Genomic DNA, 14,573 nt, shown 5'->3' with positions numbered 1-14,573 from the left:
ATGTTTATCTGAGAACAGGGAACACAGTTGTGTGTGATTTTTTTCTTTCTTGTGCCGACAAACCTAACATATGTATTAATAAAAAAAAAAAAAATAGTAGCAGTTAATGGGGGAAATGGTGTTAGAGTTGTACCTATGAGTCTTGGAGAGGTAGAATATGAGAAAGATGTAAATGTTTTGGTTTGGACTTATTCAACATGAAAGTGTAAACTGATGATAAAAATAAGAATAGTCATTGCAAAAAGTATTTCCTGCATTCCAGGAAATAGATGATGCAATGAAAACGTCACCCAGTGGGCTCCTCTCACTACACCTCTGCTGCCTTGTGGGAAAATGCCTTTCAATTACTTCTGGGAATCCAAAGGTTATATACTATAAGCAATCACAAATCAGTCCGTTCCACTGTTACCCCATTCTCTCTTTCCACTTTAGGGGACCCACTGCCAAAGTCCACTCTTCATGCCAACACTTGAAGAAGCCTCAATATTGACACCAACAAACAAGAGAAAGATCAAGGGCTCCATCTCTGGGCACATGCAAATGTCCCAGTGATACTTGAATGTCAGGGATGGGCAGTGAGAGGTACCGTATGTGTGCAAAACTGGAGTAAAGGACATGTACTCTGCATTGTTACTTGAACTGCTGTGGTAGCTCCACTTGTGTTAAGAAACCCACAGATTCTCCTTTTCATGATGCCATCAGTCGTGGTTTTCTAAATCATGTACGGAGAGAAATGGATACTTGTAAGTGTGTGCGTGTGTATGTGAGAGAGACAGAGAGAAACAGAGACAGAGACAGAAAGAGACTGAGAGAGATAAAGAAAGGTAGTTAATGAAAGGGTGTGTGTTTGTATTTGGTGTAAGTGGTTTACAGGAGGGTAGAATCCAAAGAAAGGAAGGAAATGTAGTGTTTACTTCGCAAGTACCTTAACCAAATTATTGGATTAATCAAAATTTTCACTTTCCAAAAGATCATCTTTGAGACCTGGGAAAGAATACCACAAGAAGTCTATTAGTAAAGAGAGTAGAAGATGATCCATACTTGAGGTTCAGGAAATACTGAAATTCGATTTATGCCAGATGTGTATATATTATGCAAACTAATGCCACTTTGCAGTTCTGAGGGAGGCCAAACTATCCATTTTTCATTACACCAGGGATTATGATTACATAAACTGTATTTTTTGGCTTTAAGAAGAAGCAGGACTACCATCATTCTGATAAACCACAGATTCTTCAAACACACAAACACACACTGAGTTACCTTTGTTTACCTGCTATAATCAATGATACTCAACAGTTCTTAGTTCTTCCCTGACGACAACTTTTGGTTTCTAATCTGCTTCTACTATGAAAAAATAGTCTATTTAAAATTCAAATTATGTATACCTATGTATTTTAGAAGGATAATAAGTATATTTGTTGAACTATCATAAACTTCCAACACAAGTCAAAAATACCACCTCACTATTCACAGTTACACTCACACTTAATATCAAAAAAAACAAGGATACTGAAATGCACAATTCTGGGACCTTCTAATTAAAGGTCAATGTAGGGATATGCAAATACAATCTCCCTTACAGATTATTCTTGGAACAATTATCATTCATTTGACCTCAAGATATCGTCTTTCTAGTCATACAATAACAAACACGTTGTTCTAAACAGTGAACTTATTTATTTACCTGTTGGTAGACCCTGGGATTATAGACGGTTTATTGAATTCTTCACTTTCAGTAAGATGCTTGGTATACTGGAAATATAGTAAAAGTCTAAAACTACGCATTGGTTTATGCAACAATGTACCCAAAAATAGCTTTTAGATATTTAATTGTAATTAGTTTTGTAAAACAACTAAGTTATATATGATGATAGTTATAAAATACTTCTTACTAAGCTTTAGTGTTGAGTGAAATCTAACTTTTAGGAAAATGGTACAACCACATTTTTAAATATTTTACAGTTTTGTGTACTTTGGAAATAGAAGAACTTGACTGATTAAAGCTGAAAGGTAGAGAATTTAAATTTTACTCTATTTTGGATATTTCACTCTCTTAACATATTTCCCACAAGTGTAATAGACTGTTATTTATATATTTAAAGTAAAACTTCCACATTTACAATTTATCATGTAGTTATTCATTATAATAAACAGTAATCTTATTTTGGGACTATTTTAAGAGTATTGTTGATAATGGGATATGTGTAAATCAAGGGATAAGACACACTTTTATATCAACGGACGGGTAAAATCGAAGCATGAGTTTTTTCCTCAATGGAAAAGTTACAAGGCTTAGGGGATGAAATATAAAATTTGAAATGAAAAAAAAAATACCAATCTGGAAAGTGCATGAGAATAATAAGAGAAGGAAAGCTTTAATATTACATTATTCAAGTTCAGGAAGAGAATAATGCACATAAGTTAGTCAGAAATTTCTTCCAAAAGTTCAACATTTAAAAGTAGTTTTCATCTAGCTCTAGAAAGCTTATGATGACTGCATCAAAAAGTAATATCCTGGGGGCGCCTGGGTGGCTCAGTCGGTTGGGCCTCTGACTTCGGCTCAGGTCATGATCTTGTGGTCCGTGAGTTGGAGCCCCGCGTCGGACTCTGGGCTGATGGCTCAGAGCCTGGAGCCTGCTTTCTATTCTGTGTCTCCCTCTCTCTCTGCCCCTCCCCCATTCATGCTGTGTCTCTCTCTGTCTCAAAAATAAATAAACGTTAAAAAAATTAAAAAAAAAAAGTAATATCCTGGCCCATATTTATAGAAAATAAATTTACCTATATTCATTAGCACAAATTACAACACACATGTCCACATATGTGGGCAAATATACACACCCACACCCACACCCACACCACATACTGGGCATCTATTGTATACCAGAAATCTTACCCAATCATTCACAAACACTTAGTCTATGAATTCACTGGCACCTCTCGTCCTTGGTGTCTCTACTTTCCTTTTAACTCCATTCTGTCTTCACATTTGTTCTCCAAAAAGGTCATTATGCAATGCTCCTCTCTCATTATTGAGATTGCCTTATTTCACAGGAACCACCTGGGAAAAACCTAACTCTGGCTTACTCTGTTTAATTTGTTGGTTGAAGGTGATGGAGAAAGAAACAGACTAAAGCAGCATAAACCCATAATCTTTACACTTAGTCCTAAATATAACTCCAGTTATTTTATCCATTTGATAGCTTTAATTATCATGTACATGTTTATGATTCTCAAAGCTGCATTTTCCAATGATATTGGTTGATTGATTTTTTTTTTCCTTTTGCTACCTGCTAGACATCCCTACTTTGAATGTTTATTTATTTATTTGGGTTGAGAGAGAGTGAGCAGGGGAGGGGCAGAGAGAGAGGGAGAGATCATGAATTGAGCCAAAATCAAGAGTCAGATGTCAAACTGACTGAGCCACCTAGGCATCCCTTGACATCTCTACTTTGATTTTCCATAGTCATATCATAGTAGCATATTTAAAACAAATATCATACTTTATTTAGTGGTCAGTTGTTAGTGGTCAGGAGAGTAAAAACAGTAGTTCCAGCATGGCTATTGAATAGTTAGGCTTTTATTTACAGCATAAAGCATCTATAAGACAGAACACTTGAATATACCTCCAGATACTCAAGTTCCAAGCATAACATTGCCAGATTAAAAAATAAAATAGAAACAAAGAAAGATAACAACAAAAAGATTCCAAATAAAACAAGTGTAGCTTTGATTGAATTGAAGGAATGAATATTTACCTTTAAAATTTTCAGGTTCTTGTTATTTAAGTCCCAAGAAAAACAAAATCTAAATATCATAAAAGAAACATTCTTTCATTTAGGGGTATTCTATTAATCAAATATTTAGCCTTCAATTAGCAGGTAAAAAGGAAAAAATTCAGCTAAGTAGACTGCGTTATTTTGACTTTTATGTGGTAATGATCTGAAAATTATTGCTGGTAGTTAATATTTTGATTTGACATTATTTAAAACAAAACAAAACAAGAAAATCTAGGGGCACTTGGGTGGCTCAGTTAGTTAAGTGTCAGACTTTGGCTCAGGTCATGATCTCAGGGTTCATGGGTTCGAGCCCTGGCTCAGGCTCTGTTCTGAAACCTGGGAACCTGGAGCCTGTTTCAGATTCTGTCTCCCTCTCTGTCTCTGCCCCCACCCCCCTGTTTGTGCTCTGTCTCTCTCTCTCTCAAAAACAAATATTAAAAATAAATTAATTAATTTTAAAATATTTAACTCTAAATTCATCACAATGATATGTGGGAGAATCACAAGCATCTATCAAACTGGTACACTGACACAAGTTTGAAGAGTAGCTAGAAACAAATTGCATACAACACCCATCTCCATGCCCATCACCCACTTTCCCCTCCCCCCCCCCCTCTACTCTCAGTTCGTTCTCAGTATTAAGAGTTTCTTATGGTTTGACACCCTCCCTCTCTGTAACTTTTTTTTCCCCCTTCCCCTCCCTCATGGTCTTCTGTGTCTTCTGTTAGTTTCTCAAGATCCACATATGAGTGAAAACATATGGTATCTGTCTTTCTCTGCCTGACTTATTTCACTTAGCATAATATCCTCCAGTTCTATCCATGTTGCTACAAAGGGCCATATTTCATTCTTTCTCATTGCCTCGTAGTATTCCATTGTGTATATAAACCACAATTTATTTATCCATTCGTCAGTTGATGGACATTTAGGCTCTTTCCATAATTTGGTTATTGTTGAAAGTGCTCTTATAAACATTGGGGTCGGAGTGCCCTATGCATCAGCACTCCTGTATCCCTTGAGTAAATTCCTAGCAGTGCTACTGCTGGGTCACAGGGTAGTTCTATTTTAATTGTTTTTTTTTTTTTCTTACTTATTTTTTTAACTTAAAAAAAATTTACTTATTATTGAGAGACAGAGAGAGACAGAGCATGAGCATGGAAGGGGCAGAGAGAGGAGGGGACACAGAGTCCGAACCAGGCTCCAGGCTCACAGAGCCCAACATGAGGCTTGAACTCATGAACCACGAGATCATGACCTGAGTCTAAGTTGGACGGTTAACCAACTGAGCCACCCAGGCGCCCCTATTTTTAATTTTTTGAGGAACCTCCACACTGTTTTCCAGAGCAGCTGCACCAGTTTGCTTTCCCACCAGCAGTGAAAGAGGATTTCCATTTCTTCACATCCTCGTCAGCATCTATAGTTTCTTGATTTGTCCGTTTTAGCCACTCTGACCGGCGTGAGGTGGTATCTCACTGTGGTTTTGATTTGTATTTCCCTGATGATGAGTGATGTTGAGAATCTTTTCATGTGTCTGTTGGCCATCTGGATGTCTTCTTTGGAAAAATGTCTATTCATGTTTTCTGTCCATTTCTTCAATGGATTATTTGTTTTTCGGGTCTGGAGTTTGGTGAGTTCTTTATAGATTTTTAGATACTAGCCCTTTATTCCATATGTCATTTGCAAACATCTTTTCCCATTCCATTGGTTGCCTTTTAGTTTTGTTGATTGTTTCCTTTGCAGTGCAGAAACTTTTTATCTTGATGAGGTCCCAATAATTCATTTTTACTTTTAGTTCCCTTGCCTTTGGAGATGTGTCGAGCAAGAAATTGCTGCAGCTGAAGTCAAAGAGGTTTTTTCCTGCTTTCTCCTCTAGGGTTCTGACAGTTTCCTGTCTCACCTGCAGGTCCTTCATCCATTTTTTTTTTATTTTTGTGTATGGTGTAAGAAATTGGTCTAGTTTCATTTTTCTGCGTGCTGCTTTCCAGTTCTCCCAGCACCATTTGTTAAAGAGACTGTCTTTTTTCATTGGATACTCTTTCCTGCTTTGTCAAAGATTAGTTGGCCATACTTTTGTTGGTCAAATTCTGGGGTCTCTATTCTATTCCATTGGTCTATGTGTCCGTTTTTGTGTCAATACCATACTGTTTTGATGATTATAGCTTTCTGGTAGAGGCTAAAGTCTGGGATTGTGATGCCTCCTGCTTTGGTTTTCTTCTTCAATATTACTTTGGCTATTTGTGGTCTTTTGTGGTTCCATACAAATTTTAGGATTGCTCGTTCTACCTTTGAGAAGAATGCTGGTACAATTTTGATTGATATTGCATTGAATGTGTAGATTGTTTTGGATAGTATTGACATTTTAACAATATTTATTCGTCCAATCCATGAGCACGGAATGTTTTGCCATTTCTTTGTATCTTCTTCAATTTCCTTCATAAGCTTTCTATAGTTTTCAGCATACAGAACTTTTGCATCTTTGGTTAGGTTTATTCCCAGGTATTGTATGATTCTTGGTGAATCATTGTTAATTGTGAATGGGATCAGTTTCTTTTTTTTTTTTTTCAACGTTTATTTATTTTTGAGACAGAGAGAGACAGAGCATGAACGGGGGAGGGGCAGAGAGAGAGGGAGACACAGAATCGGAAACAGGCTCCAGGCTCTGAGCCATCAGCCCAGAGCCCGATGCGGGGCTCGAACTCACGGACCGCGAGATCGTGACCTGGCTGAAGTTGGACGCTTAACCGACTGTGCCACCCAGGCGCCCCGGGATCAGTTTCTTTATTTGTCTTTCTGTTGCTTCATTATTAGTGTATAGGAATGCAACTGATTTCTGGACATTAATTTTGTATCCTGCGACTTTGCTGAATTCATGTATTAGCTCTAATAGACCTTTTTGGTGGAGTCTGTCAGGTTTTTCACATATACTATCATGTCTTCTGCAAAAAGGGAAAGCTTGACTTCATCTTTTCGAATTTTGATGCCTTTGATTTCTTTTTGTTGTCTGATTGCTGATGCTAGAACTTCCAACACTATGTTAAACAATAGCGGTGAGAGTGGACATCCCTGTTGTGTTCCTGATCTCAGGGGGAAAGCTCTCAGTTTTTCCCCATTGAGGATGATATTCACTGTGGACTTTTCATAAATGGCTTTTATGATGTTTAAGTCTGTTTCATCTACCCTGACTTTCTTGAGGGTTTTTTATTAATAAAGAGTGCTGAATTGTGTCAAGTGCTTTTTCTGTGTTGATTGATAGGATCATATGGTTCTTATCTTTTCTTTTTTAATGTGGTGTATTACATTGATTGATTTGTGAATATTGAACCAACCCTGAAGCCCAGGAATGAATTCTACTTGATCATGGTGAATAATTTTTTTTATATGCTGTTGAATTCGATTTGCTAGTATCTTGTTGAGAATTTTTGCATACATATTCATCAGAGGTATTGGAAACCAATTTGACAATAAATTATATTTAAAAAATAAAATAAATAAAGTACGGTATACAATGCCAAAAAAAAAAAAAAAACGAAACAAATGGGAAAGGATTGTGTTCATCTTCATGCTGACTAATCATATTCATAAGTCTGTCAGAATGTTAGGTTATGCAAAACCATGATCTATTAGTAATGACTTAAAAATAATTACACAGGGGCACCTGGGTGGCTCAGTCAGTTGAGTGTCTGAATTCAGCTCAGGTCATGATCTCGTGGTCTGTGGGTTCGAGCCCCATGTCGGGCTCTGTGCTGACAGCTCAGAACCTGGAGCTGCTTCGGATTCTGTATCTCCCTCTCTCTCTGCCCCTCCCCTGCTCATGCTCTCTCTCTCTCTGTCAAAAATAAATAAACATTTAAAAAATTTTTTAAAAATACACATATTTTCAAAAACTTCTGTTCTTTTATTTATTTTTTAATTTTCCAAAAAGCACAGTAGATATTTCTATTCTAACCTTACTGCATTGGTTGAGTGACATCATTTTATATAATTTGCTGGCCAATAGAAATTCTGTGAGGGTAAAAGAGGAAAGTTTACTGTTATTTTTTAATTTATTAAAAAAATTTAAGTTTATGTATTTATCTTGAGAGAGAGAGAACATGATCAGGGGAGGGCAGAGATGGAGAGAGAGAGAGAATCCCAAGCAAGCTCCGTGCTGTCAGCACAGAGCCTGATGCAGGGCTCGATCTCATGAACCATGAGATCATGACCTAAGCCAAAATCAAGAGTTGGACACTTAACCAACTGAACCACCCTGCTGTCCCTAAAACCTTCCTTTATTTATTTTTTTTAATTCTAAAAATCACACTGATCACCACTAATCCAAGTGAATATTTATGTCTTACTGAATGGCCTATCTTAACGTGCAAAGATGAAAGAAGAGACATTCTCTTAACTTCACCTTTAGAAGAAGAAACATTTTATTTCTGTCATTGGTTATGGAAAAGAACTATTGCTTAATGCTAAGCCTTGTAGTGCAGTCTTTGTCTTGGTTTGATCCAAATTAGGTAGCAAAGCATCTTTGCTCCTGGTAGTAGAGTTTACATATAGTTTATTATGTGAAATGTCACTTGAGAAAATAAAGTGTGCTTTAGACAAATATAATTATATGTGTTCTAGGTCAAATGTTCTTTCAGACAAAGGCACAATTCTTCGACATTTAATATGTAGCCAGGATAAATGGAGTTGAACCACAGCAGGGTGAGCCCGAGTGCACACATTAGAATGACTAGTCATTGGAAGCCTAAGTGCTTTATGTCAGCAATGGGAAAGCCATAGAATTCAGCCCAAACCAAAGCCACAAGTGAGTTAGAAAGGCTTTTGCTCTCAAGTGAAACCAATGACAATGAAGCTACAAATGCTTGTTATTTAATTTATTCCAGAGAGAAGGCCAAAAGGTATTATTTTCCTTCCTAATGGTCGGTGGAAAATTACTTATTTGTTCTGGTTTTATTGCTTATCAGCTGTTTGCAATCTTTTGATTAATCTGAATATTGTTATGAAAAGCTCTCTCTGCAAAATTCCTTCTATCTTTTGAGTAAATACTAAATTGGAAAACAGCAAAAGAAATTCCACATGTTGCTATTTTGCCCATTTTGGGGCATAAAAGAATTCAATGTTTGGTGGTTGCATAAAGTAGGTGAATATGTCAATCCTGTTTCCAGTAAACAATCCACATAGTTTCCATGATACTTAATTTAAAATGTGAAAAACAAAACATAAAATAACAACATAAAAGAATGCCAGAAGCATAATTGTCCAAAATAAAATGTTTACTTACTTTAAATACTTTCTAGAATCCCCTGAGAAGAAACTGTAAAGATAGGGATTTTTGTAGTGTTGTTCAGTGCTGTGTCTTGGGGACCTAGATTGGTACCCAGTACAGGATAGATAATAATGAGAATTTAAAAAAACAGACTGAATAAGTGGCCAAATAATGTGAATAAACTCGTTCTAAAATTAAATGAGACTATGAATTATTTCTTTTTTTCTGTAAAATGCATTTGATGCTAACAGTTAGCAGCCTGATATCACACCTTAAAATGGTAAGTTAGAGAAGAGGAAACAAACACAGATACCATGTGTAATAGTTTGACCTTCTCTTGGTTACTAGAATAGAGAAGGAGATCAGATTTCACATGTTCCCCTTGTCATTGTACAGTTCTCAAAGACTCATAAGAATTTAAGAAAATCCTTCAGGGGGCACCTGGGTGGCTCAGTCAGTTGAGCATCCGACTTTGACTCAGGTCATGGTCTTGTGGTTCGTGAGTTCAAGCCCTGCTTCAGGCTTTGTGCTGAGGTCTCAGAGCCTGGAGCCTGCTTCAGATTCTATGTCTCCCTCCTTCTCTGCCCCTCCTCTGCTCATACTCTGTTTCTCTCTCTCTCAAAAATAAATAAACATTTTAAAAATTTTTAATTAAGAAAAAAAAATCCTTCAGACTTACTATCACGTGAATGCAACATATTGGGATCATTTTTCAAGTTCTTGATTAATTCAGGTATTTAATACAGGAAATAAAATCCAAGTTTTAGATGTGATTGTAGGAAAGCAATCATCAAAGAGTGGTGAGAAATTCTGAACTGTATTTATGTAGATCATAGAATCTTAGAATTGGAATCAGACAGGAAGTTAGAGGTCATTAATCTTATATATGAGGAAAAGACTCTTCAATTACAATACACACAATTACAATACATTCTCATTTATCTGGATTCCAAGTTACTTGAAAGCTCAACTCCCTAATTTACTTTCCCACTTGACTTTTATGCGAAAGAAAGAAATTACAAATAATAGGAAAGATAATTAATGCATTTAAAGATGACTCTGGGGTACTTCAAGACCCTGAAGTAGCTTTTCAGTCATCAGTAAAGATCCAATTATCTTTAGTATCAGTTTAGCTTTAACCCTTGACTTTGTTTCCAGGCTTGGAAACCCTACCTTATATGGATGCTCTAAGCTGTGAGACTTGCAAGGGAATGTGTGGGTGTTAGATAAATAGGGAAAAACAAAGACTAAAGTGATGCTGAAGGAAGGGAAGAGGGGCACTACAGGAAAGACAGTAAGCAGGGGGCACCTGGGTGGCTCAGTCGATTAAGCGTGGGACTCTTGACTGTGGCTCAGGTCATGATCCCACGGTTCAGGCACTGTCAGTGCAGAGCATGCTTGGGATTCTGTCCCTCCCTCTCTCTGCTCTCCCCTCCTCCCATGCTTTCTCTCTCTCTCTCTCTCTCTCTCTCTCTCTCTCTCTCTCAAAACTAAATTAATAAACTTAAAAAAAAAAAGACAGTAAGCAAAACAGTGCTTGTGAGGAATCCAAGAGAGAAGTAACGAGGTAAAGAAAACAAAATCTGAAGCAGATATGGCAGGAGACTAAAGAAGGGACTGGAAAATTCTCCACTCTGGAGGTTACAATATAACACATTACTCTCAGATTCTCTTTCCATTCTCCGAGAGAATGTGTTATACAACTCCTAACTCACTTTCTTAGGCTTCCTTACAGTATGCCCCAATTACCATTGTAACCTTAAAAGTCTCCCTGTTCCTCAAAATCTAACTTACCTAATGTAAGTATCCTGACTAACAGCCTGCTAGGACAGAATTCTGAGGGAACATCTCTTGGTCTGGTAATCACATTCCTGACCGGTGAAATGACAGCTTTTGCTTTAATCACTTCTAGTATCAGGAGCACCTGCATGACCCAAAAGATCTTTTAAAAACTTCTCCTAAAGGTTTTGTTCTCTTTCAGGTATTGACAAGTTTCGAACCTTACCTCTCTCTCTCTTTCCCAACCTTTCCTTTTCTTTTCACCTGTGCCTGTCCCAGCCACCCCCCCAACCCGTCCTGATTGTCCTCACATTCTTCCTGTTCCTTTTCTTCCCCCCATGCCCTTCTTGCCAACTCGCTGCCCTCCTTCCCTTCCCCTGCTGTCTCAATTTATAAGTTGTTTAAATACAGTCCAGAAGTCTATACTAAACTATGCCACTATTTAAATGTTAGTTTAATATCCACGTGTGTCACAATAATTATTCAGTACATGTAGTGAATGCATTCTTAAACAGTAATCATTACTACTTACTAAGAACAGGTAAAGCTATCAAGAGAGTCTCAAAACAGAATAACCTTTAACACATCAAAGCAATAAAAGAGTTTGTAGCTCAATTTATGAGGTTTCAAATCCCAACTCTTCGTTTTGAGAAAAGAGCCTTTTGGGTAGTATTTTCTACCCTCAGAGGATTGACTATTGCTACTTCTATATTTCACTATTATTTGAATTGCCGCTATAAAATAGTGACTTCAAATGAATTGGAGTAGCATAGGCAATATGTTCTCTAATTTTTCTTGACTTAAATCATACTTATGGAGCTTACTTCCTGTAAGTCATTTCTAAATGTAATGCAGTAGAAAACAGTGAGAGCTTTGACCGTAGTTCAAACTCTGACATGATAACCAATGTTGCCACTCACTACTTTGTGACCTTGACTTCATTTCCTTGACTAAAAGTTCTTCATCTGTAAAATTGGAACAACAAAACTGACTTTGCAGTGTTCCAAAGAGAGAAACTGAGGTTTTATGAAATGTTTTTTACATAATTTAACCTATTACATAGTGATCATGCATATAAATACAGACAACAAGTTGTTACTATTGACTTCTTATTAAAATATAATATATAATTTGTTCTTATTGCCTGAAACTTGATTTATTTGTATTTTAATTTCATTTAAAAAATTTTTCAATTTAAATGAAATATTGGGAGACTCCCCCAAATTACTGAAATTATTCACAGATAATCTAAACCAAACAAAATACATGTTAATTTGTAATTCGTCCATTATTCATCTCTTTAAGCTTCTCTTTCCCCAGATTTCACCAATTCCATTGAGTCAATAGGAAGAATTTTCCTTGACATCACGGATGCCCCTTTATTTTCTTTTCTAATACTGGTCCAGTTTAAAATGAACACAATTATATTTACATTTGTGCGTCATACTTTTGTAAGATAGATATGCTAGGACCACAAAGCCATGAACATAAACACATTAAAAAATATTGGATAGTGGGGCACCTGCATGGCTTAGTCAGTTAAGCATCTGACTTTTGGTTTCAGCTCAGGTCATGATCTCACATTTTGTAAGTTTCAGCCCCACATCAGGCTCTGCACTGACGGTGTGGAACTTGCTTAAGCTTCTCTCTCCCTCTCTCTCTTCCCCTCCCCAGCTTGCTCTCTCTCTCCCTCTCTCTCTCTCTCTCAAAATAAATAAATAAATTTGAAAAATTGTGTAGCAAGATTTCTTTAATCATTAAGGTTTTTTTCCAGTTTTTCGTACAAACACCATTTATTGACTGCTTATGGTAAAAACATATTGAGCCATCCAGAGAAGGGATAGATTCCACTTCCAAAGAATTCAAAATTAATGTGTGAGTCTGTTTCACAATGGACTGAATTTTAACAAGTGTTTGTTGAAGGATCAACATGTACAAAGAAACGTATTAAGTGTTATGGAAGATACAAACATTAAGACAACAGAATGCTTCTTTCTGAGAGTTTTGTGTAGTTAACAGGTCACTATATGTGAATCACCAGTATATCCAAGACTGGTATTTTCAACAGCACTAATAGGGACGTCTAACATCATAACACTTAGGTTGTGCTAAACACACCTCTAGGTAGTTGTGGGTATTATCTCAATTGTATCACCTTAAAAATCCTTTCTGTTAAGTACTATTATTTTATTTTACAGATGAGGAATCTAAAATGCAGAGGTCAGACAACTTGTTCAATATCATATGGCGGCTAAGATTAGCAGCCCAGAGTTGAATGCATGTAAGTAGACTCCAGACTCTCAACTCAATCACTATGCTACAGTCCCTCTTTTAACTGATGCAGGGAAGAAAAGAAATCTATACGTGCCATAGCTAATACAAATGGAATTAGTTGTAGGCTCTAGGACATAGCATATGGATTGAACGTTGAATAATAAGCATGGTTCCAATGGGCTGAGATAAATCATGGAGTTGGTTTGAGGATGGAATAGTTCTAATCTGAGGAGATTCTATGGACAGTCGTGTCACAGTAAGATGCTGCAGGAGCTGGTCTATAAACAGTGATGGGATGTTTGGATGGAGAAAAGGCCATATACAAGGGGAAAAGTGGAAATCAAAGCTGGAAGATGTGACTGTACAAATTCTACAGCAATGAGAACACTTTAAATCTCTTACAAGGATAAAGCGCTGAAAACATAGACCACCTGACAAGGTATGACAGCCTAAGCGTTGTGAGGCTTTGAAGAGGTCACCATAGCTGTCTGAACCCAAAGAACTATGACTCTCCAGTCTCTGAAATCCTGCTGAGTTTCAGGCAGCCAGGGACGGTTATGCTTAAATGACTGCATGAAATCATTCTTAACATATGGGGCTCTAAAGTGATGCCGCGTGTTGTCAAATACACCAGTTACAACTGTCTCCAAGAGCAAAGGTAAGAACATTATCCACCCCACACACTGTGGCTTCGTCCTCGTCCTGTCACCATCCGGATCCATCCGGGAGCTACTGAACTAAATGGTTGACTTGAGTACCTTCATCCTTGAGAAGGTGAAGCAAAGGATGAAAATCACGTCTTCACGTGGAGCAGACAACGGAAAAGGAAAGTTTTGAGTTTCCATTTACACGAGTCTGTCTCATGCCCTTCTTGAGAGAGCAGCAAATGGTTGCATTGAAACTGACACATATTTAGTAGTCAAAAAGTAAAATGACACCTTTTAAAGAAGAAAAACAACCTCAGAAAAGTTTGGCAGAATGATGTCCTTGGCCTTCAAAAAAAAAAAAAAAAAAAAAAAACCACAAAGCCCAGACAGAAGTGCTACACGTTCCTCTGTTCTTTCTTTCCCTGTGTTCCGCGTTATTACTTGCTAAATCAATTGCAGCTGCTTACCTCGGTCCAGTGCATTTAAGCCCTTTCTTGGGGCCTCTGTAGCACCCTTTGAGAATTTCACCCATAACTCCTTACCAATTCCCTAAGCTGTCTTGACTTCTCTACCAGAAAATTGTTATTATATTTATAACAGCATTCGGGGAATATTTCACCAAGCTGCTAACGAAACTCACTTTCATACAACCAATGAATTATGCCTTAAATGTCTTTTTCTCTCTGCATGATGCCCTAGATTAATGCGCTATATAATGTTTGTAAATACAACCATGTTTCTTCTTTAAAAGTCATTAAGAGGGTTTTAATAAACATTGAAATGATCAATGTGCTAATTGGTTCCAGATAATGTTTATCAAATATTTAGGAAGAGGAA

This window comes from Herpailurus yagouaroundi, unplaced genomic scaffold, assembly GCF_014898765.1.
Source record: "Herpailurus yagouaroundi ecotype Mexico unplaced genomic scaffold, PumYag 28, whole genome shotgun sequence".
NCBI lineage: Eukaryota > Metazoa > Chordata > Mammalia > Carnivora > Felidae > Herpailurus > Herpailurus yagouaroundi.
This window is presented reverse-complemented; position numbering follows the sequence as displayed.